Raw genomic sequence first — 25,603 nt, 5'->3', positions numbered from 1 at the left:
ACATCTATCTATTTAATTATTAAATTATTTCATTGAAGAATATTGCTCACGTCTTCAAAAAAGCCACATAAAGAGCTCGATTCGAATTGAAAGTAGGTCTACATTAACAGTTCTCATCTTTATTCAAACAGCGTTCATGAATAACACACCGACAGTACAACTCCCTGGAGTTCAAGACTAGTGATAAGACACAGGCGAGATATCAAGGGCAATTCAGCTGCTGATCTTTACGGTATAGGGCGGTAGGTGCGAGTTATAACGTAGGCGGTCTTAAGTGGAGGATAAGGAGAGATTACAGACCTGCGTGGAATTATATATTAGCATAGATTTACATGCATGAGCCTATAATCTCTTCGACTTAATAACTCATATAGTTGCGATTTGAATTGCTATTTAAACAAAGATAGAGATAGGATAGGGAAGGTACTATCAGAAAATTATTTAAAGTTCATTAAGCAGTCTACATTAAAAATATGTAAAATATAAAATGCAAGAACAATTTTATGTCTGTAATTTATGATGAAAAAATCGAAGTCATATAAATAAAAGACGTTTATAAAGGCCGATGAAATGTATATGCGAGCATGAAATCAGTGCAGTTGATTTGATAAGTGTTCTACATTTCATTTGTAAAATTCAATTACCTCCTCTTTATTCAATGCTCTCGTTTATTAAAGTCGAGAGCACATGTGGGGCATTTCGTTTCGTGTTATAAATCATGTAATAACTATGTAGCGAGGGTACATGGCTTTATTAAATCGTTTTCACTTCACAGCGGAAATCTGCGCTTGGCTGATGCGTTTTCTATATCGAAGATTGTGGAAAGGCTGCCTTTATTGAATCGCGAATCGATTCAATCTTGTCTTAAGTAGAAAATCATAATATGAAATGTTGTCTGCATATTATTAATATTGTTAGCGAACGAGTAAAGAAATCATCGGAATATTTTGCGATTTCAATAAAAACGTGTAATAATTAGTACGAATCGATTATATTGCATTGTTTTCAAAACATACGTAATAACGAAACAATTTCTCAATTTCCGAAGACTCATCTTGAAAATCCGGTTATTGTTCCATTTAGCTGACAATCCCATTGTAAATATTGATATTGTTTTTACACGTATTCCTTGTTTTGCTTTTACGAAGACTTACACAGAGAGTTCATTTCACTTTGTTCAATGTATATTTTATGTTTATTACGATTTGTAGTCGTTAGTATAATGTGTAGGACACAGTGTTGATTAGTAGAATAATAGAACATTAGATAGTTTTGTTATATCCTAATAACACGCTGTATAGTTTATTGTTTGTATCATCGTTATTAATTTTCAATTCAAAATATTGTGTACCTGCCGCTAACGTCCTTAAAAACCCAAGGTGCATAGACCACAAACTCACCGCATCAAAGTTCGCTGGTCATTAGCAATGCAGAGCGTAATATGAACTGGTTAACTAAGTTATGTACCGTAATAGCAATGTCGTGTTTACAAGTGAGGTAGTGAGGTTAACAGAACGCATAGTTTTGACGCAGCGTTCGAACTACAGAACAAGATAGATGCCGATGTTTATGTAAACTGGTGAAAACTTTCGCTATGGACGCGTCGTTTGCATAGAGAAAGCGCTCGCTTTGTTCAAGTTTTGCCCTTATTTGTATTTTAAGAGCTATTTTATTTTTGTCGACAACACTAAATAGTTCCCCGTGCACAAAATATCGCTTACACAATTTAATAAAATAAAATGAAGAGGAAAGCAGACGCTTCCTTTGCGTCCACTCGGCAGGTTTTGAACGTAATACGACTCTAACTATGTTTCACTCCCTTTAAATTCCCCGACGTCACTAATGAGCTGTTTCGTATTATTACCCAGCTTTTGTTTAAGCGCATAAAATAATGTGAATTTGTCCCAGAAATTAAAAGCCTCAAGCTCGGTTTTATTGTTAAACTTTCTTGCCTTTTGATACAAGTTAGGCTGTAAAGAATTTTTATATCGGCATTTAATTGCCGAATACCTGAAACGGTTCTTTGAATATTGTTGTAAAAGAAAATTCCAATTATACGTATAATATAATACATAACGATTGGTTGATTCATGTAATACATCTGTCTAAATGTTAAGACTCTCTATACACTTGGAGAAGTTTGAAGTTATATAGCTGCATGATAGTTTTGCTCTGGAGTTATGTCAATATTATAAGTGGAGTATGCTTCAAACTTGCCAGTTGTTACGTTCTCATTACACTACTGCTTGTAGCTACTAATGTTAAGTTTCACCTACAATAGTCAGGAAATGATTATATGCTCGAATTGCTGCGATAATGATTAAAGGTTTTTGTATGAAACTTATTTGCAAACCGCGACTTTTTCAAGTTGTGTTAAAATGATAGAAAGTTGAATAAAATAATACATAAATGTAGATCATACTTATGATAACGATAAAACGAGAAATAATATATTATTTGTCCTTATATAAAGACACTTGATAAATGTACATCCATTTGTTGAGATATAATTATACACTTTATAAAAATTGGTAAAATAGCTTAAATTAATATATACATATATGTATATACAATGTATGTATGTGATATAATTATGTATTTTTCTAATATAATAAGAAAACATTTGTTCCTTAAACTTTCTGAAGTAAACTATTAAAATTTATTTTAAATAACGCTTACTTATGACATGCAAAATTCGATCGAACGATTTTTAACGAACCATTTACATAAAGCTGTTTTAACATTACACAGTTATACATCAACAATACAGACGATCCATTTAATATGCCTCATACAATTAATTGAAATATTATTTTCCAGGTAAGCGACTATAACGCAAATCTGACAAGGCAACAAAGAGTAAGTTGAAAAGATAATATTTCCGAATACAGAATATAATGAAGTTGGTTATGATTTTCACATTAAAATTTGTTTTAACTGAAGAGAGTTCTCGGATCACAAACGATAAGCTTACGGTTCGATGAGTATGTAAATTTTTGTTCTAAGGTTTTCGTGATTCACCCATCTAACATGATAATTCATTTATTTAATATTCGTGAACTTTCTGTTCTTTATAAATTATACAGTAGTTATAAAAAAGAGCAAGATATATCTAACTTAAATAGATTAAACATTCTAAAATGTAGAATTAGGCCTACGTATTTATTTTAAATTTTAACGAGATTTATAAGGATTACATTTTAAATTAAAATTTTAAAACACAAGTAGTCAAAGTGTCATTGCACTTCCAACGTACGTGTAGCAACCGTCCGTACTTTGATGAAATAAAAAATATGTTACATTTGAAGTTTAACGTTGCGTTTCGAGCGAAATTTCGAGTTAAAATCGTGAACATTTACTGGATATTAATCAACGGCTATAAAGTAGTAAGTGGATACGTTGTAGGTAATCAAAACTGCTAGTTGGATAATGTAAGTTTAATGGAAAATGCTTGCGTTCTTAGATATCTTTCGTTGCCACTTTCATAGGCCGTTATCATAGAAATATGAACTCTCATGAATCATCTATTTAAATTTTTTTATTTTTAGTTTATTTTCATTAATGTTATAAACTAATTTCGTACACCTTTAAGTATTGTCTGCTATTATGAATTTACTTTTATTTAATAATTATAATTAATATGATAGTTAACAAAATTTATATATGGTTGACGGTTTTAAAGTGATGAAAGGACGTAGCTTAATCATAGAAGTCTAAAATTATTAATAATGTACGCGCTAAATATAAAGTAAATATATCACATTCAAACCACAAAAAGATTCAATTATACCATCACATAAGCGGGGCGGGATACGCTGTTACAATTTCGTTACCACAGATTAAAACATAATTAGAGACAGATGCTATACAGTGAATAAACTTAGACGATGATATATTTTGACATCCAGCAACTCAACAAACTTGGACGGCTACAAATTGGCGAGTGACAAGTTCACGCTAACGAGAAAAGTTCCCGGGGCAAACTGCCCTCTAATACGTTTAAATCTGTTACTTTTAATGTAACTGTGATGCAGACGAATTTCGGAGCTAATTTTTGTTACAAGATCGAATCGCGAATTACATCACGTGTCTGTTAACGCCTCAAGTATGATTTGTGGAAGCAATTCGAAAAATTTGCATTACAACAGCTCCCTTTATAGACATATGCATCTAAACATGCATATTTAATACATCTTTTAATAACGTAATTGGTTTTTATTACGATTTATATATTTTAATTTAACAAAGATGTTTAGGCATGCATTCATTCTTAATGGCACATATGCGTTGGATATGGAATCCTTATCAAATAATATGGAATACTCATAATAAGAATAAAATTAAAAACAATTCTCGTTACTTATGAGGGCGCCCTTTAAATGTTTTTCTAGATACCAATACAATTTTATTACAATTAAAGATTTAACTTGAATTGAATTAAATGTTATTTAAAGATGAAAATGATAACATCCCAGATTTAACAGAAAAGTTCTACAAAATAACAAGTTACGACAAAGATATATGTGTACTATTTTCTAATTTAAATATTACTCAGTCAATAAGATCCATAGCAAAGATTAAGTAACAATGGACAAAAAACAATCTTAAACAAAGTTTAACCGTAACGTTATATACGATACGGACGTACGTATACTATGGTTTTAAAGAACCTTCGTATAGCCTTAATCTTAGGGTTTTAAAATATAGTAAGGTTATGCAGAGTTTCAAAGTTATGAGAATTTAAAGATGGACATGCTACAGTTTGTAAAAAATGTCCAGTCAGTCTGCGTTTATCAACGTCACCAAAGTCGACCTTTCTTTATTATGTTTTATCAACGATATTCCCGTTAAGAAAAAGAATTATTTCAACAGATGTGAAATATTGGTTTCTGTCCTATATTCCAAAGAAGACACAAGATTTTTTTGATTTAGCCGATATATAAAAATTGTTTTATAATAATTACTGCGCAATATTAAGTAGCGAACGATGTAAAAACGATGTGCTAGACAATTCATCAATTCTTGGCTGGTGACAATGAATTCATTATTTTGATTTCCACCTTTCATATGAGTCTATTATTCACGTGGAGGGGGATCATGTAAACATTTGTCGATGTCATCTGCAGTTTTTCTTTTATCTCCGTCATCGGTCAATTTCAAAAGAATGCCCGATGTATGTATGGAGAATGGATCGCGTGCTAGTATTTAATTTACTTGATGGATTTTTAATCACTTAGCCCTCGATTAATCGCTTTATAGCATTGAATATTTCAAAGCTTTTCTGCAAAATTTGACAAAACATGTTTTAATATTTACTAGTTTACGCAATGGTTTGTTTTAAATAACATATTATACAGCTATATGGTCATTAGAATGGGAATTACAATTGAACCCGTCTTTCACTTGACTTATTCGGCCTAACTCCATCCCGCGCAGGTTTGGATTCAATATTAAAAAATCGGTAAGAATTGATTCCGTTTTTAGGAATGCTGATTATAAAGAAATTAAGTAATATATTACGAATTGTTTTTATTATTTTAGTTATTATAAACATTTATGTTGCCTAATGCGATTTTTCAAAAATTCGTTTCACAGAAAAATGGGAAGAAAGGAAAATGTTATGTTACGTTTATTCATTTCATTTTATAAACGGGACTAAACTAGCAAATAAACTCTTATGGGTGAATACAATGAAAAGCATTTACGATTGCACATAATGTATTTCAACCACATATCCAATTTCCGCTAAATTCGGAATTATATAATATTCATGTAGTGGCGAATATTTAGTTAAACCGCACCCAATCAATTGGGGACAAAAGGCCCGCCTCGCTAGTGTCGTAAATTGGACCATTCCCAAAATATGGAACTCAATTTAGTGTGACCCTTTACTTGACCTGAGAGAATTTTAATAGCCAGCCCTGTCGTCGAGACGTCACGGCCAGGTGCTGGCCGAACACTATTTAACTTCTGTAATGTATGTTATTGCGATTTCGAGGGTATCTGACATGGACACATTAATTTTATATTTATGATCCCAGCTTTGTTTCAGCCAGTTTATTTAGTTTAATAAGCAACAATTGATCTCGATGGGGCATATGACATACAAATTGTTAACAAGTTTAGTCGTTTCACGCAGTTTTAATGTCTTGAAGAACTTAAACAACGTTGAACTTTTTATTACCTTATTCAAATCATAAACTTGCACAGGTTTGCATTTAATAAAATGAATTAAAACCATTATCTGATGTAGATTGAATTGTGGTTCGATTAATAGCTTACATGTATGCATCTGCGCCGTAGTTGAAGTATCCGATACGAGAAATACGATACCAGAAGGGATAAAAATTAAATAAATGTTATTCGAATTTCATTCGTAAATAATGTTTATATTTGCTCGCTAAACGGGAGCCGCGGTTGCGTACCCACTTCGATCATTCACTGTGGCAATAAGAGAAATCCATTCATATTTATTTATCGCTTTCGTCGATATTGGCAAGAGATCGCAATTACCGTCGACCCTCACGCTACTGCAATTTCACAAATTGCGGATTTTACTTGCGCCGATGGCAAGAACTTCGAAATTGCAAGTCGTTATATGCATTAAAGAGCCCATCTTCGCCCCGACGACTTCTTTTGACGTGACTCCAGCATATGAAAGCGAAATTATATACTTACCATGTGCGTGGGACTTTCTTATGCGAATACAAGCCGTCTTAATTAAACGAAAACCTTTTTTTTAAGCTCGGCGAGAACGTTTTGTCTCAGCTTTGCATACGGTTAAGACCTAATTAAAAATTAATGAAGTTCTTTGTTTTATGCTAAACCAGAAGATGTCTGAGTTACAGCTTGAATGTATCAATTTTTACCCATTCTTATACCTTTATCATTTGTAATTATTAAAAACAATTCCATTTTTAACCACTTTTTGGTGTAATTTTTACATTTGATGTAGTAACATCTGAAACAAACAGCAGTTTTTACTTCATATTAAGTAACCAAGCGTAACATAATAAATGAAAATGTTGAGTGAAAAGTTTGTGTAGTACCAAATACGTGTAGTCTGCAGTAAACACATAAACTTTTACCAGTGAGTATAAAAAGCAAGCTTGCAAGTTTTCCTTTTATATATCGTAGAGCGCAAGTGAGCTAGTGGTTCACTCGATGGTAAGGAATCACCACCAGCAATTAAAGGTAAAGGAATAATGAAAGGACTGGGAAGGGTGAGATATGTTAAAGGGCCCCCGATTCCCTCATTGACCGTACGAAACACAGTAAAAAAGCAGCTTCTATTTTAAGATGGTCTTCTGTGAGGTTGTGGTGTTCCCGATGCGAGCTGGCCCAATTCGTGCCAAAGCGACATTAAAGAGCGACCACACATTAAAGAGTTTTAATCTCCATATTTTCAAACATGTTATGAAGTATATGATTAAATTTCAAATTATACAAGAATCATAGAGGCAAAGATAAAATTCAAATGTAAATTATAAGATGCAAAAAATTTGAATATGAGGCATAAATCTCGGAGTCGTAATTTAATACTAGAGGTGAGTTATTGCATCATTAACGAGTTGCAAGATCGTGAGTTCTAGACATTTTTCATAACCGGAACGTCTGTGTAATCTAGCTCTCATATAAACTAGAAGGAGCAAGACATTTTGTATGAGGGTCAATTTGCTGCTTGTCTATTATATCACGTTTATATGTGAGTTGAATTTGGATGGTAATTGGTTTATTAAGTTGTTATTTTATTTTAAAACAATATCTAGTTACCGTGCCACATCTTAAAACGCTGTATTTAATAAGAATTTGGAAAACTATTGAGTGTTATATTGTTATATTTTCTACGAAAATGAGTGTTTCGTATTAACATCAACTTCATATCAAATTGTTTTATTCTCAATGCTGATGCCATAGCCGCGAACCGATGAGACCTTAAGCAAATATGTTAACCCTACATTTATAAATCGAGACTTTACTTTGACTGGATCGTCATAACTTTTAATATTAATTGCTTTTAAATTTTATCATATCAATTTCGCCGTAAAGTTCAATTTGGCTTGAAACCGCACCTACAACCTTCGAAGGGGACATCTCGCTGCGTCTAGATAAATCAATGTAAACAACACTAATTAATTGCATTCAGAGTGCATTCATAGCTCTTGTTACCCTCGTAATAGAATTTAAATTGTTGTTTAATTTTAAAGATGCAATAGTAGTGGGGCCAACAAGCTATTAGCGGTTCGTTGAAGCATATGTCAAGGGCGTCCAGCCAACTGCATTCAGCTTCTCGACTCTATAAATACTTTTATATACTCCATTCAACTATAAATGTTAAAATTTATATTTTGTATAATTTCCATAGCTGAAAATGTTGGAAGTAGTAGTCTGTATAGAATTGGGGTTATGAAAAACGGTTACTAAATTCAATGTAAGCCGTTTTAATTTACGTTTTAATACAAATTAAGAATTTATACGGTTGCCATTTTATTTTATGTCAAATTTTATGAACAACAAACTAATTGCCATATTATTTGTAATGAATATTTAATAGTGAAAGAGTTTTAATAGGAGATATTTGTTTATGTTATAACACCCTCTTTTTGAGTCGGTGCTTAAAAATACAGGGTTTTTAAACATATAGGAAGAATTCTATGAATGAAATTGGGTTACAGAAGATTAGACAGCCAGACCTTCAGATATATTGCTTTTATACATGGGGTACGCAAAGCTGCGTGCCAAATTTAGCAGGTTTTCTTGCGCATAACGAACATGAGCCTAAGAAAACAATTCCAATGCGAAATCCCTTGAAAGTCTCCGCCTTTTAGTGGCTTATCTTTATCCGTAGGGACTATATTACGTGATACGACACCGGGACTCGTTTTTCTTTGATAAGGTTACTGAGAATGTTTACATTCAATGTATACATACGCAATTAGTTTTGGATTACTTCTAATGCCAATCAATAAGTGGTTCAAAATATTGGTTACGTTGTACAGAATAAAGCGATAATTATGAGATTAGTATCTATTAGATTAGAATGAATCACGTAGGTATGTATTTCCTGTTTATGGATGAATTATTTTTTGATTGAGAATAAATATTAAATTTAATTAAATTACCAATCACGATAGCTGATATTAAAGTGCTAAATGAGATAATTTTTTCTAAATATCAGTATTAGCGGAATTATCAAGCGGAAATCAATGTAGTGCATTTAATGTTTATCATCTACATTAATTACGGTAAATACGACTAATAACTAATATGTGTTATATTTTTTGTATTGTTCTTCTTCTACAATTCCGCTCCAAATACGTGTCGTATCAACATTATGTAGTTATATTCGACATTATAAATAATGTTTATTAATGTTAATAATGCACTCTAATAGTGCAGGGTTTACCCTGTATAGTAAAGTAGTCATGCTATTCTCAATAATCAGTGCTTCCAATATGTAATCAAAACACTATCCATATAATGGAAGTTGAATAAAACCGTTACTCGCTTTAATGTTCGAATGCATGACTACAATTAACATGAAATGTCATCGGAATCATTGCTTGATACCATAGCTTGATAGAATGCAATACAAATTGTTTTTTTTTATCTATTAGGCTAAATCATTGATATTCAAGGTTAGGTGTGGTAATGCAAAGCAATTTATATTCAATTTGAATTCGTAAAACACGTTATTAGTACCGTAATATTAATCAATCGTTACTCTTATACCATTACGTATAAATGTTCGCAGTTTATAAAAATACGCGATATTCTTTCGCCTACCCTTCTTTCGAGAACCGTTTGGATTAGTGGCTTAGAGATTTATTACCCCATTGTTTCCAAACCTAGCCTTGTGCTTACGTGTTTTGCGTGTCATTGAAGATTTGAATGCCTACTGTGACAAATGTAGATAATAAAGTATCGTAATTATTAAAACTTAAGTATATTAAACTTATGTAATTTGAATAATTATTAGATGATAATGAACAATATGGAAATAAATAATTTCATATTTAAATACTATTAAAATAGCTTTCTGAATTTTAATAACAAAGTAATAGTACACAGAATACGGAATACCGCATTGTAAATAAAATGGAAATGTAAAACACACAGGATGCAACCGACAAGAATAATTCGAATACCATTTAAACGATTCTCCAGTGGATAGATAAAATGTAGACTTTTTGGAATCTCCATTACTCGATAAACAAACCATGCTATAAAGAGATACGCAAGGGAACCATCTTTCGTTTGAGGAAAACACTCAAAGAAAACTGTATCTGTGTTTTGTTCGACTTGCATGGGCATCGGGAGGAACGCGGTCCCGCTTAATGAGAATAAATCTGTGATTGATGAGGCTGTAACGAAATAATTTACGTCCGATTTAAGCAGCTGTAATAAAGGCAAGGTCTGCACTCTATGCAATTTATGCCTCCACATTCGAAAATTAATACCTCAGTTTGTATGGCTTAATTAGTGTGGCAATTTTATGTGACATGGATACATTGGATATGATAAATAAGCAGGTTTCTCTTAGAACACAGCTTTATTTAAGAAAATTATCTTGAAATTGCAATTCTAGAATAAAAGAAGCTCTATGACGCGTTATCTAACGGAAAGTTTAATCCTTAACATACGATCTATCCTACATAATATGATATGAGAGAATCGTATAGACCGTTGTTTATTCAATGCTGGGAGACGGTGCTACACAGCAATGTAGTAAAACTCATTATTATTTTTGCTGTCTGGGCAAGTTGTTTGTTCAATTCAACTATTTCCTACCTACGACTGTATCGAAATGTTTTCTGTTTAAATAAACATTTCCTCTCATATTGAAATATAGTCGTTTTGAATTAAGTTGTTGTCTGTGTTATGCTTTAAACAAATATTAAAGTGCTCCTCTTAAATATTGAGATTGTGGTACAATTTATAGGCATAATCCACTGATATTAATGGAATGACAATAAATACGCTTCTGTTCCCGTGGTGTTTGAAACTTTGCCAAATATGATTCGAGGCAGCTCATAAATGAATGCCAATCGGTGATTTTTCTGGCTTTATTGATTAATTTCGAAGCGGGATATACGTAAATCTCGAGGACTTTACATGTTTTTTTAAGTGTGTTTATTTGAGATATTCCTTTATTCTTTATCTATATATATAAAAGTGAATGGTAACTATATAAACCAAATCTCAAAAATGGCTGATGGTGTTTAGGTGAAATTTGGTAGGTACTAGGTAGTTAGTTTATTGTTTGTAGACGCGCGTAGAACGAATTTTGCAATAGGACTGCGTTAAAGACGTCTAGGACTGTCGACAATATGTATGAAAGCCCTTTATTCTTTGTTTTTGAAATTTGACAGGGCGGTAGTTAAAAGTTATTTGGTGTCGAATTAACTGATATGGCTACATAAAACGCAACTAGGACTATCACAAGATCTAATTTTTTTGCTAGAATGTGGAAATGAAGAAAGTTAATATAGACGTCCACTTAATACGCCCTCTGTCTGTCTGTCACTAGTGTGTATCTCAAAACCGCGATAGTTGGACAGTTAAAAGTTTACCACGCAGGTGAAGCTACGGGCAACAGATAGTTAGAAATATAAAAGTATTTTGAATATATGCTGTATAAATAACGGATAAAATACAAGTAATTTTTCACTAAATACCTATTCCAGAGTCTTAACTTGGTTGTAAATATAATTTGACATATAATAAACTTTAGACTTTAACATTGACCGCGATCTCAGTTAAATTGCCTGCCCAAAGGCAATAACAATGAGTGACTTAACAGAAGTCGATTATGGATACATTCCAGTAGCATTTCGTCATATATAATAATAGTGCTAATACATCCGTCTTAATCAAGTTAAAATAAAAACACAGTTGCGTGTCCATGGTCGTTACTATGAACGGGTATTACAGTTATTTGCAGGCACCTGCTCGTTTAGGTGTTTTGTCGATAATATCAGACAAATGTAATAGACCCGGGTTGCTATACATTAAAGAGGAATAGTTCCATAAATTGGCTCATAACATCAATGTCATCTTTATCGTTTACTTAATGGCACGCTTCAATTTTGAAAGCATTGTTCAATTATAGTAATTTACCAATTGGGTTTTATGTGAGTGAGAGTTCAGAGCTTTCTAAAATCTTTTCGAATTAGCACGTTGTTTTTAGTATTTATTACATAGATGTATTAAGGTTTCATTTTGTGTGATAACTATACTCTCAACCATTTAAATATACATAGCAATAAATATATATTCCTGTTTTTTACTTTTTTTTTATTAATAAATAGACATAGATATACCATGCACTTAAGATGTTATGTACCTAATATCGTTATGAAAAGGCAAATGAAGTTATATTTTATTATTATTAATCGATCATCAGGCGGGATTCAACTTTGCCAAACCGGGGCGCGTCTAACTAATACGACAAAAAATTACGAACGACGAATCACATTATGTCTAGTATTTTCGTTTGTTTGATTTTACGTGACTATTATGCTGCGTATATGGTAGCGTGGTGACGGGAAGACGCTCGCTGTTGATGGTTCGAAACGTCGGGATAAATAATATAAAGATTGAATCGTGCTTCAACCCTTTAATTATCTTTAATTTCTAAAACCGCAATTTAAATAAAACACTTTATTTTCTAAACATGTATACATTTACCAAATATGTAAAATTTGCATAGAATGCTGTTAGAAACTATAGATAAATAAATAAATAAACTAAGAAAATGACATCCAATAATTATCATACTCAAGTTTATGTGTAAGTATGTTCTATCTTATTTTTCACTGTTCGGACATACTTATTATAGTCAAACACCGTAGTAGCAAAAACAGATATTTGTCTTTAAATAATATAACAGACTTCTCCGTTTAGCGTTTCTTAAGGAAAGATACTTCTCTTACAATCATAATTCAATTCTCTAAAAAAAAATCATATCATTTTATAGTATGGTATCGATACATACTGTCTAAAAATTTCACGTCCAAATGTTACTTGTATCACGATTACTTTTATTTATACAATTAAAATTTCCAATCAAGAATTGCGGTCAAAGCTAACTAATTGGATAAGGGAACTTTGTTTATTCATGTTTTACTAACTCCATTTGCCTGAGGCTTGGCTAAGATAGTCTTGCAACATACTCGGGATCTCGACACAACATTGCTTTTACAAAGAGCTAAAACATTTTCTAACAGTGTACTTGAAACGTATAACGTCTTTTGTTGCTTACCTTTAAAACAACATTTTCTGAGCTCGACTAACAATATTTTTTCATCCTTTGATTTTTGAATTTGCAAAAGCTAGTTTCAGTGATACAACAGCGACAGCAATTTTTAATAAATATATTTTAAAGAATTATTAGTATCGTTTACCTTTTAAATTGTCAGCTCACAATATTCACCCTATGATTCATCACCCTATAATTATAGATTTTTTATTGATGTATTAAATATAAACCTTATTTAATGCATATTTTTCTATTTCGTTCAAGATTCCGTTTGTATATTAAAATATGAATTGAATTTTTAAGTTCTATGAGACGTTATCTAATTATTCTTTCGGAAGGAATTGTACTTATTTTTATATCTATTAGGAGTTCCAACCATTTGTCCGTCCGATAGAAAGTCCCTTCGTAGATCACTACCATTATATATAATATTTTTCTCAATTTATATCTGAACTCACGATTCACTCCTAAACGCGTCGGTCATCAATAAAGTTAGAAGCGAAGAAATTGACTTCTGGACAATTCAATTAAGAACGTTAAGTACGAGTTGGCAAACGAGCGAGCGTCAGACAAGTTTGCGAAGTTTATCAAAGAGATTGTAGCGAGTTAGCCGTCAAGCCAATATCTGGTGAGGTGCCGGCATGTATGGCTAGACTAGATTAGTTTAGCAGAATTCGGGCTATGTATTTATAAAAACCTTTCGACTTGTAGACGGTGCCTTATTTTGTTGGCAGATTTTGTAAGACATTTTAATCACGATAATTAACATCTTTCTGGTTCTCTATAATGACTAAAGAAATTGATTTTATGACATATATTTGTTAAATATGCAGCGATGTTTGTTACATATTATTGATAATATTTGAAGTCGTGATACCTTCTCATTTACTTTGTTGTTGCTTTAGCTATGACGAGAACATTAAGTTCATTCTATAAAACATACTAACTTTAAATGGACGACTTGTAAGATTGACCTGAACTGATATGAATAAAAGTCCATTACTATAACAAGTGTAGTTCATTATAATAACAATTGTATTTTATTCCGAATACTGAAATAGTTCTAAGCTTGAATCCGACTCGATCCGTAACTTTAATAGTTACGGATCGAGTCGGATTCAACACCAACCACACAAACCGAATCAAAAAAATTCCTTATAAAACCTACGTCAGTTAGAACGCAACAAGTGAAAAGATAACCGTTTGAAGTAGAAAGTTAGATTGAAAACTATCAACGTTATATTGGTTAGCAGTAATTGATAGTGGTTTAAGTTCCGATACGTCCACAGATTTGAAATTCTCAGACTAAAATTAAATTATCGAGGATTCGAGAGGCGCCTGGACTGAGGGATTCGGCAAATTCAATTATTTTCTTGTTAAATGTGATAAATTTATTGAAGTCACATAACTGCTTGTTTATCTGGGGTATCTATTTTGGAAATTAACGGTTGGTAATAGGTAAAGGACGTTAAGTTTGTGATTATTTAGGAAGTAGATAAACAAACTGAAGTGACTATAAAATTGTACTATAATTTAAGACGAATGGTTGTTATATCGGTCAGTTATATTACCGGTTCATCATTTTATCTTTGATTAAACAACTTCAATAAAGGGAGAAAGTTTAACTACGATTTAATGTATGCCACCGATATTCTCCCACCCGTAGACCAATTTCAAATTTATATTTTGTAAATCTTTGCTATAAATAGTCAGTTTTTAAAAAAAGATAATATGTGGAAAAAGACAGAAATATTACAACATAACATAATATATTCGCTAAAAATTAAAACAATATTTCTTATTTTGCTTTACTTTGGTGAGAGTTAGTCCACCCACAGTTATATTCTCACCAAAGGAAAGCAAAATAAGAAATATTGTTAATGTCTAGAAATAATTACTATATCTTAAGCATGACATAGGATATATTAATTAACGAGACGGGCACAACATGAAAAAAGTCGTCCATTTTTTATTAATATATTCTATTTTTTCTTTTCACAAGAATTAACTATTGTATGAAACAATTAAATGCAATTAAAAATAATCATCACTAAATTTTTATGTCAAAGTCTTGTGGGCAGTTATTATATTTTAAAAATACATGATCATTCTAAGCTTACTCTAATTGAACGAAGCGATAGAAAGTAATTCCATAGTATGCATATACTCGTGAGAATTTTTTTTTTCTTTTAATGGCAGTACAAGCAAAGGGGCAGCTGAGCTACCGCAGGTTAAGTGTATCTCACCGCAGTAGTTACCACAGTACTTTAGTGTTGAAAAAAGAAATCAATTAGGAAAATCTCTTAAAATAATCAAGAGATATTGCATAACGGGCATTATCGCAAGATACAAGTAGTGGCTGGGCCTTTAGGCTGTTAAATATAAATTATGATTACATTGTCATAATATACTTACCTCATAAATTATTCATTGTATGTGAGAACGAAATAATATTTGTATTCCCACATCAATGGTAACGACTAACAAGTAACAACCAATATATACGAAATTTATTTAATAAATAACATTGTTTGATGTTCCTTTGCTATGTAATATTAAAATTATAAAAATATTATTAAATGCTTGTGGTTTTATAATTTTTAAAACTGTAACAAAACACTAAATAAAACGTTCACTCTTTTAATGAACAATTTCATGAAAATGCATAATTGCTTCTTAAAACTCAACCATTAACGACAATTTAAAAGGTTCTTAAGCTTACAGAACCTGTAGCGTAAGTTTTAAATTCTTAAAGCTCGCCATCAATGCAACCAACTAAGAAATAGAAAAAAGGTGAAAAACTCCGCTAAACTTTGTTTGCAGTTGGCAAGAACTTTTGTTCTTAAGTACCCACAGTGGATTTATGATAGAAAAATGTATAATTTATAGTTATTTTTTCATAATTACGCTAAGTAAGGAATATGTTATATTGCAAAAATAGATGGTCAGTTTTTCCGAATAATATGAACGAAAAGTAATTTTTTCTGATAACTTTTTACTTATCACCCATCCCTTGTCAAATACATTTCATAGTTGATAGCGCAGTAGATATATCTAAACATCCAGTCCCAATACTTACAATTGAAACGGTTACCGCGTAATTAAATGTGAACACAACATTTGTACACGTGATTTCCAAACTGAATGGTTCTCATAAATTAAATCCTCGAATGTTGATAGCATTCATCATTACGGACAATCAAATTATGTATTAAAGCTTTGTCGATAATTCTGAGCTGATAATGAAAGCGCTGTGCTTACAACACTTGCCGTTCCGATCAATGCTACGATGTTATAAATAATTACGTGACTGGATTGAACAATAATCGTATTTATATACAGATATAACAACAAATATTACACGCCGTTTTTAATACACTAAATAAGCAGTATTAAGTGCTGAGCTTACTTGTAGTTATGGTACTGTTATAAATTAGTGGTTTTTACTTATAAATTGGACCCCTTTACTTATTACAATTTTTTGTATAGAATCTTAAATATCAAGTCTTAAATATCAAGATTTTTATTACATAGATTTAACTTAGTAGTAAGTAAAGTGGCTTCAGATAGTAATCTATGTAATAAAACCCAAGCAAGACAAATAAAACCATAGATTCGTAAATGATAAGGCCACCAAAATATATTGTGGCACTAAATATAATTAAACCGCGGCTTTGTCACTGATTTATAATTGAGTAAAGTTCTTGGACCGTCGAGAAAAGGAAAAATAATTTCGAGATTAAATTTCTCCGTGGCTTACCTACTAAATTTGGAGTAAGCCCGAAATTACTAAGGCGTTTGCGGGAATGCTCAATTTTCTTGTGGGGCTGCGGAATCCTATCCTGTCTCGTAGGCGATAACAATATCGAAATGACGCACTTAGCTAATTAAAATTTGGGCCGTAATTATAATCATCATAATTTGATGGTCGTTGCGCTCAAATGTGCGTAATAGCTACAGAGCCAATTGAAATAATAGCAAAACATGCTCGTATTCCATTAAAGATTAATATTACCCCTAAATTAGTAAACGTATGGTTTATTTATCTCAAGAATCTTTTATTTTAACTTATGATATTTTAATGTTCAATATCTGAGTTTCCCTTTATACATACTCTTTATTAGATAGTCTCTCAAAATTACTGAATTTATTTCTTTTTCTTGTAATGTTACTCGATCACTCCGTTGGGGTTCAACCAATTGGCGTGATTCTTTTTTTTTGTTTGATAGTTGTCATTTGTTCCCATTTCAGAATCTTTTGTAGCACCTCCCGCCCGAAGACCTAACCTTACCTTTTTTGTACAAAATAATTATGTTATTATTTCAACAGATTGTACAGAAATTTTTTGATTATCAAAGTAGCTACAGAAAGGGTTATAATTATTATTGAAATTTAAAACCGAATGTTAACAAGATAAGCTATTACTTTTACTTAATTATTTTAAACCACTTTTTAAAATAAATGATTATGGACATAATTTCTGTATATAAAATCAGATTACTGGCTATATTGATTTTGAGTATAAACCATAGTTCATTACCGTTCGATTGACTGAACTTCGTCCCAATCAAAATTCATTCAAACGCCTTTAATTCGTTTTGGAGGGAAATGACAGAAGCTGTCAGCGGCATGAATACTGTACAAAAATAAAAATACTACGGTATCCGTTAATTTTTTATAGCAATAATACAACATCAAATTATGTGGTAAACAGCTGCCTATGTCACTTTATAGCCTATCTATCTATCTATCTCCAAATACAAAATTATAGCATAAAATCGCTCCGTTGCGACGTGAAAGAATAACTAACAATCACAGTTTTGCATTTAAACTATTTTAAGAATACCAATATCTAAATGTTATGAATATTCCAAGTGTGTTTTCTCATTATTTTGCCGTTTGATTGATGTATCACTTATTCGAGGGCTTTGGTTGGTAAAATGAATAACTTTACAAACATAAGCTTAGCATCCAATCAGTACATAATTAAAGCTACATATACATAGATCGAAAGGGTTGTTAAAAACGTCGTGCATAATGGAGGACGTGAAGGGGCTTTAATTAAAAGTCAACGTTGGTCCTTGATGTACAACAATAAAACCAATTCACTTTGAAGGTTAACATGCCGAAGTTTGTTGTTTAATTTCCCTTAGAGAGTTTCATACATCTTTCAATTATTAACAATTATTTAATCTGTTGTATTTAAAAGCAAATGAGTAGAAATGACATAGGTCTATTGAATATATGTAGTAGCAAAACATTCTCGAGCACATCAGTGTAATCTGGCCATATTTCACAGCGACTAAACCTCCCGATGAAACAGGGCATTTCTTGGACATATCGCTTTGATTTATGGACTGGTTAAGTACCCTTTAAAACTATAGCGGAACAGAGTCAATATCCTTTATAGGAAATTCGATATCTATTATATTTCACCCATATAACTTTACCACATCACGACATGTAAGGTTTTCAAAGTTTTATTATATTTTGAGTCTTCACAAACAAGTTTCTTCAAGCGTCTATAATAGAGTGCGCGTGTTTACAAACAGAAGTACGACTTCGGCAAAGCAAATTAACATATAGACGGTTTAATTTCGTTTCAAATTTAACCTGATTAAAATCAAAATGAGCGTGAAGTTCCTTGAAAAGTTTCATTTAGTCGAACACAGCTGACACATACGAATTTGCGGGAGTAATACCAAACTGAATACGTTACTGGCGGGACGCAATTTGTTCCAACCCTACAATTTATGTCTACAGCCCATTTTATGCAAAGGAGTGACAAAAAGAACAAAAAGTTATGTGTCACTTAATGAATATTCATGGATGACTGACTTATTTTGAGTGCCAATTTGTTGAACATTAAGCTGCTTTTAGTGGAAAGATTAAATGCTTTGTTAAACAGGATAATCCTATTTTTTCAGGCTCTAAAAGTTTTTTTTCTCTTTTTATATAAACATTTTTTCAACAATCGTTAGAAACGTATTACTTTTTAGTCCTGACATAGAAGAAGGCTTAGATAATTAATTACCTCAACCAAGTATGAAGCTTAGAACCTTGAAACTAATAGGCGATGTAATTACCTCCTGGCGTCGTAATTGAAGCTAAAAGAAGCGCTTTGGAAAATCTTAGAATCAGTTAAATGAGACTTAAACAGTGAAGTGGCGTTTCCTTTTTCTGCCAATAATACTTTTATCTTTTGAGGCTTTAGTCTGAACCACTGTTTCAAAGAATTGCTATTTTAGTAAACAAGTATATTTTTATAAAGGTTGGCTACACATTAAATCAGTTTGATAAAAAAATGAGTTATATAATATTTGTCAGAACTAAGTATTTATGTTTTATGATGGCGAAATATATTTTTTCTACGAAAATATATCTCACCACCAGCTTCACGAACTATAAATTGAAATAAGTACTTAAATTGTTATGTTATAAAACAGTTTCATTGCAAAGAATGCGAGAGAACTGTGACATACATTTTCTAACGTGAAGTATTTAAGGACTTATTCGTTAAACTAATTTAGACTTTGAATGCAATATTTTAAAGCGTAATCTGTGTTTTAGTCACACTAAGATAAACAGTGGAAGTATCATAAATAACAGCAAACGATTAACAAACCTAGCTGGTGGGGTGGACCGTAATATATTCACTAGCTGATCCCAATTTGTCCGACCTAACGCAATATTGGTAGCTTCCCTCGCTTGCATAAATATGTACTCCAATAATATTTTAAGTGTTTTTTGAGAGAAAGTTCTAGAATGACGTTCGAAATGTTTTTATTAAAACATGTTTTAAAACTTTGAAATAGTTGATTTGTGTTTCATAAACAATTATTTATATTGATATCTATGTATGTATTATTTAAGAAAATTTCAAGTCAAATATTTTAAAGAATTTAATACTACGTACTTATGTCTGCAGATACTAATTGTCTCAATTAGTTGTAAAAATATTGTAGAACACGGTATTACACATTATTAAACATCTGGCTAATAATAGAGTTTTATACATTTAAAACGTAATTTAATCATGTGAATGGGCAGATCACAAACGAATTTAAAATGATTTATAAGAAGGTGTGGGTGAACCATTAATGAACATTGCCATAATATTCTTAATATTAAACTGAAATAAAATCTACATTTTTATGAGAGTAGTACCTAGAGAATTTGAATAACTTGTGCGAAATAAGGGCGTTCTCGCTTGCTCGAGTTTGATAATATTAAAGTTGACATGAGACCGAAATGTAAATCTGGAGTTTCAGCAATGAAATTTTTAGTAAAATAAACTACGTTTTTTCTGTGTGACGTGCGTAGAGGCTCTAAATTTTAATGCAAAATATTAACCTAAATGACGAGCAGTCCCTTAGAAAAATATTAGTATAATTTTCTACGGCAATATAAAGTCGAGGAAGCATCATCATTAAATACTTTTTGCAAGCATACTTTTAAAAAATGTAGTTTTTAAATAAGAAAAATGATGCCACAAAGCAGTTTACGTATAACTTATACGTTCTTCGAAAAGCTGTCTGAATAAAAGCACCTCATTATAGTTAATTTTTCCAATGCAAAGAAATTCAAGTTGCATTCCACACTATCGATAAGAATAGAGAAAAGATAGTTTCAATATTTCAAAAGGTTCTAATGCGAGCTTTTCCCATTGAAACAGTGCCACTGTGAACAAAGGAGGCATATTTTATATTCATCGTGCATTCGAAATAAGTCGACGACTGCGAAAGTGTGGTCATTCTACCGTACTCCAGTTGGTTTAATTGTTTTCCTATTCGTACCGTTCGTTCCCTGTCTCTTCCGAGTACGTAGATAATTAAATTACGCCAATTTAAATGATTTCATTTAAATTTCTGTTTCACTGGACAAAGGTTACCTTAGTATTGGACAAGGAAAAACGTTTCAAGTATTTAATTTGAGAACCGTAATAAGATTTACCCTAATATATTTTTATAGTTAGATCGTTTAATTATTCCTTGCTTTTGATTAAGCGGAGTTTCAAACAAATAACAAGGTTTGTGTCCAATGCAATTGATTGTCTTAGAATCATTTTGTAAGCCCGAGTTGCTTGTGAGCTAATTGTTTTAAACACTGCTTCAAACACTGTTACCGCAATTAATTAGTTCCTAGCTTTACTAACCGTCTTCACGCGTAAATTTTGCAGAACTGTGTTTCGATTAACAGACACCACTTTATTTTAGCACAAAGCTAATGTAGTAATTGAGTTGCGAATTTAATATAATGTGTAATCTCACTTCTGAGCAATATGAGTGTACAGAGTATATTGAACAATCAATTTATACCTATATTAAGCTTCAAATTAATGTATCTCATTGATATATTTCTATGTATTGATTAATTTGTAGTGATCTTGATTGTTATTCTGTGTGTATGCTTTAGCAAATTTAAAGTTAAAGGTCGCGTACCTTGAACTTTAAATTATTCAATTTATTTTTTTGTATTTATAAAAAATTAGCATATAATGGTTAATTATATTTTTGGGCAAATAAACCGTATTGCCGTAATAATGTTTATGTCAAATCAAATGACCAAAACTTCTTCCTTACTTCGACTAAAAAATTACGATAATATTCTAGCAGAATTGTACTATTATACGTTCACTTCAAATTGGCAGCAAAAGCCCGATGATCGAAAAGACTCGTTCGACAGGCACTCGTTAGGATCCACCTGGGATCCACGCATTACCCGCAAAATGCACTGGAATCATTCCCGCTACAATGAGATGGTCGCTTTTAGTGGAATTAAAGTGATCTGCTACAGCGACTGTCCACGTGCATCCAGCAAATGGATTACGTAGCAGTTTAGATTTCATGATTGAATACTTTTTAGAATTGCCACTTTTGATGGATATTAAAATTTATTCCGGTATCAAATTTCTGTGTGTATAGATCGGGATTATGATTGAATATTTTTGAATTAATTACATAGCCCTATTTATGTTCGTTTCTAACTTTAAATGTGTTCAATTATGCAAATATATTGCCAGAGCAAAATATCGCATTATACTCTTAAATGAAACGATTTAACGTTAAACTTATTTCCGTCTACGCAAGATTATTAAATAGAGGAAATTTTATGAATTAGAGATAACTGTTTCATACCACAGTAACATAACATTAAATCTTCATTATCTCACCTCCATGGGCACGAAGCACGGAAATAATAACAGCTTTTTACGGGTAATGGTACAATTTAAGCCTTATTAAACAAAGGGGAATGCTACTTATTCCACTAGTATGATATCTTAAAACATGTGTTGCATATTTTGCTTATTTAAAAACTGTCTTTTTACTTGCGGCTTCGCCCGCATAGTCAAAGGAAATTCCCACGCGATCTAGATGTTTATATGCGGTAAAATGTAGTGTATGTCACTCTAAAGCCTCAAAAAGTCATATCACAAAATCACTCCGCTGTGACGTGACCGAAGAACAAACAAACTAAATCATTTAGGACAGAAGCAAAAATTAGCTTATAGTGCATATACGTACGTCGATAACTGCTTGAACAGTACATCTCTATTAAAAATCTAAAGAATATTGATTTCTTATATAGTAAACGCGTGCTTTTTAAAATATTATCAGCATTGAAGAATTAGATTGTTCCATTTGTTTTATAAGTTTGGCATGCTTTTTAAACGTGTTTTCTAGTTTTACAAGCTAGTATTATTTATAGTTAATACCTTTAATAGAATGCCAATAGTTGACAATCTTTAGAAATAAAAATGTCGATCTATAATAATTTTCAGTCGTGAAAGCTAAGGAAAATTAAAAAGGAAAAAAGGAAACACAAGCAAGGAACATTAAAGCAACAAAGAAAAACATTTTTAAATCTGCGTTTGTTCAGTTTTGATAATAATTATAGTAGTATCGGTTAAAGTGAATTTTTTACTAACTAACTATTAGTTTTTTACTAACTATCTATTTTAATTCAGTACTGATTTAATAAATTATGTATAGACAGTAAAAAAACAGGTTTTAATGATAGACTTAACTTAATTAGCTCACTCATATGGAGGCCTATATCCTTTTCCTTACCCTTCCCAGTCCTTTCCTTTATTCCTATCGCCAATCCTTTTTTAATCCCTTCCCAAAAAGTTGGCAATATATTTGTAGAGGCGTAAGGTCTGCAATGGACCTAATCCCTCTCTAAATGTTCATGGGCGGTGGTAGCGCTTACCATCAGGCGTCCCACCAGCTCCATTGCCGACTGTAACATAACAAACTCCTATATTCCTCATCTTATGCAGAGTGTAATCTCCTTACGTATCTATCGTAAGAAAATTATTAAATCCTGGCAATCTTAATCAGTATAATAAGGTATTTATGAAATTGTTATTTATAACCAATTCATGATAAATATACAAAGTGCCAAAAAGATTAAGCAGGGTGAAAATTTCGTCTAGAGTCTAAAAGAGCCGGTTACATAGAAACATACAGGTGAAGCTAAAAACGATGTTAAAATGTAACAACATTGTATATACAATTAAAATAAATTCTATACGTCGTTTTAATCTGTTTTATTTTTATTTAAAATTACATCGTTCGGCTTTAGTATTAAAATGAATCGTAATTAAAAATTGTACAGCAACATTATAGGAGAATTATTCGAGCGAACGATAAAACCAGCATCAATGTGAAGTTTAAAATTTTATCCTATTATATTGCAAATACGATTTCGGATAAACGATGATTTCCCCGTTTCGCTAAAGCCGTGTTCTGATCAATTTTCAATATAAAAAGTTTATACTTTCACCTTCGCTATTTTTAATAAATGTTTTATTATAAAATCATTAGAATTAATCGTTGAAGATGTTCTATTTGTGTATAGCCAGTGATAGTTGTCAATATTAATATTATAAAATAGTATCATGGGCTGCATTTCATTTAAATAATAATTATATACATTATAATCACTACATACTATAAATCAAAGTCGTTTCTTGCGTCTGTATGTATGTATGCTTTTATCTTTAAATCAACACAACGGATTTTGGTCGAGGTTTTTTAATAGATAGGTAGATTCAAGAGGATGGTATATCATATAACGACATCTATAAAACTACTCCGAGTTAAAAGCGTGCGAAACCGCGGGTAAACGCTAGTCATATAAAATACTAGCTTTTCGCCCGCGGCTTCGCCCGCGTAGAATTCGCTTATATCGCGCGACATGGTAAGGAGTATTTTCTTCGTATTAAAAAGTATGATTTGTTCTTTCCCACGTTTAGCTCCATCTACATACCAAGTTTCATCAAAATCGGTTTGACAATAAAGAACTTTCATACAAACTTTCATCCCCTCTTTCAACCCTTTCTACCCTTTTTTCGCGATAAAAAGTATCCTATGTCCTTTCCCAAGTTCATTTCTATCTTCATATCAAATTTTGTCAAAATCGGTTCAGTGGTTTAGGCGTGAAAGCGTAACAGACAGACAGACAGACAGACAGAGTTACTTTCGCATTTATAATATTAGTAGGGATATCACAACAACTATGTCATTTATTCGCACCATGTATGCAACCTTAAAATAATAACTTCATTTTGGCATTTGTATAAATATTGTCAAAACCGAAGTCAATAATTGGATTTTAAAACTCATTTTATCAATGTATTCACAAACATATTCAAATTTTTCGAATTTATTCCATTTCATAATATCGTTTCAGGTAATTTGCAGTCTTGATTGAGTCAAGAAGTGATTTGCCTGGGAAACAAACTGTAAGTATTCCAGTCAACGTCTTTACTAATTGAAACGCAATATAACTACATCTACATTAGTTTAAGATGAAAAAATAAATTCAGAAAACCCGGCGGACGATTCCAACTGATTCGTAATTAATGAATAACTTAACTGAACTTAAAAGTTGAGTGGACAGGCTGAAACTTTAGTTTTTAATTTAAGACCGAGCCGACAAAAGGAAAAAACTTAAATGTAATGAAAGTTGGAAAGTATTTTGAGCACGTTCGCATAAGCATAGTCCATGGTAGCTTTTAATTAATTTGGAAAAAAATCTGTCGTTACCAGCGGCGAAACTACGGTGAATTTGAAAACAGCCTCCCAAATTCATTTCCCGTTATTTCGCACTCCAAAACTATTCCACTCGAGTTAGTTAGCAAAGGAGAGTTTTCCTGTTATATTTAGAGGGACAGCTAATACAAAGTGCTGAGTGAATGCTTAAACAGTCATTGGCTATTAAAAGCATTGATAAAAATATATAACGCAATAAAAGCGTGCGGTAACTATGTGAAAATATTAATGAATTCGTTCCTCATTTTTTGCGTAGCAACATAAATCGAATAAAAATTCGAAT

General features: G+C 31.7%; 1 protein-coding gene across 4 annotated transcripts in view; it reads left to right on the top strand.

Moving 5' to 3' along the window:
- The window catches only part of LOC119832234, a 113,890-nt gene that overhangs the window by 28,065 nt on the left and 60,222 nt on the right, over positions 1–25,603 (top strand). For 3 of the 4 annotated variants that reach the window (XM_038355890.1, XM_038355889.1, XM_038355888.1), the window contains exon 2: positions 24,959–25,010. The exons of the other annotated variant lie outside the window; for it this stretch is intronic. The gene's annotated coding sequence lies outside the window, so the exon portion shown is untranslated. The remainder of the gene's footprint in view (positions 1–24,958; positions 25,011–25,603) is intronic. 4 annotated transcript variants of the gene reach the window in all.

Source organism: Zerene cesonia, chromosome 15 (genome assembly GCF_012273895.1).
Source record: "Zerene cesonia ecotype Mississippi chromosome 15, Zerene_cesonia_1.1, whole genome shotgun sequence".
In the NCBI taxonomy this organism is placed as follows: Eukaryota; Metazoa; Arthropoda; class Insecta; order Lepidoptera; family Pieridae; genus Zerene; species Zerene cesonia.
This window is presented reverse-complemented; position numbering and strand designations above follow the sequence as displayed.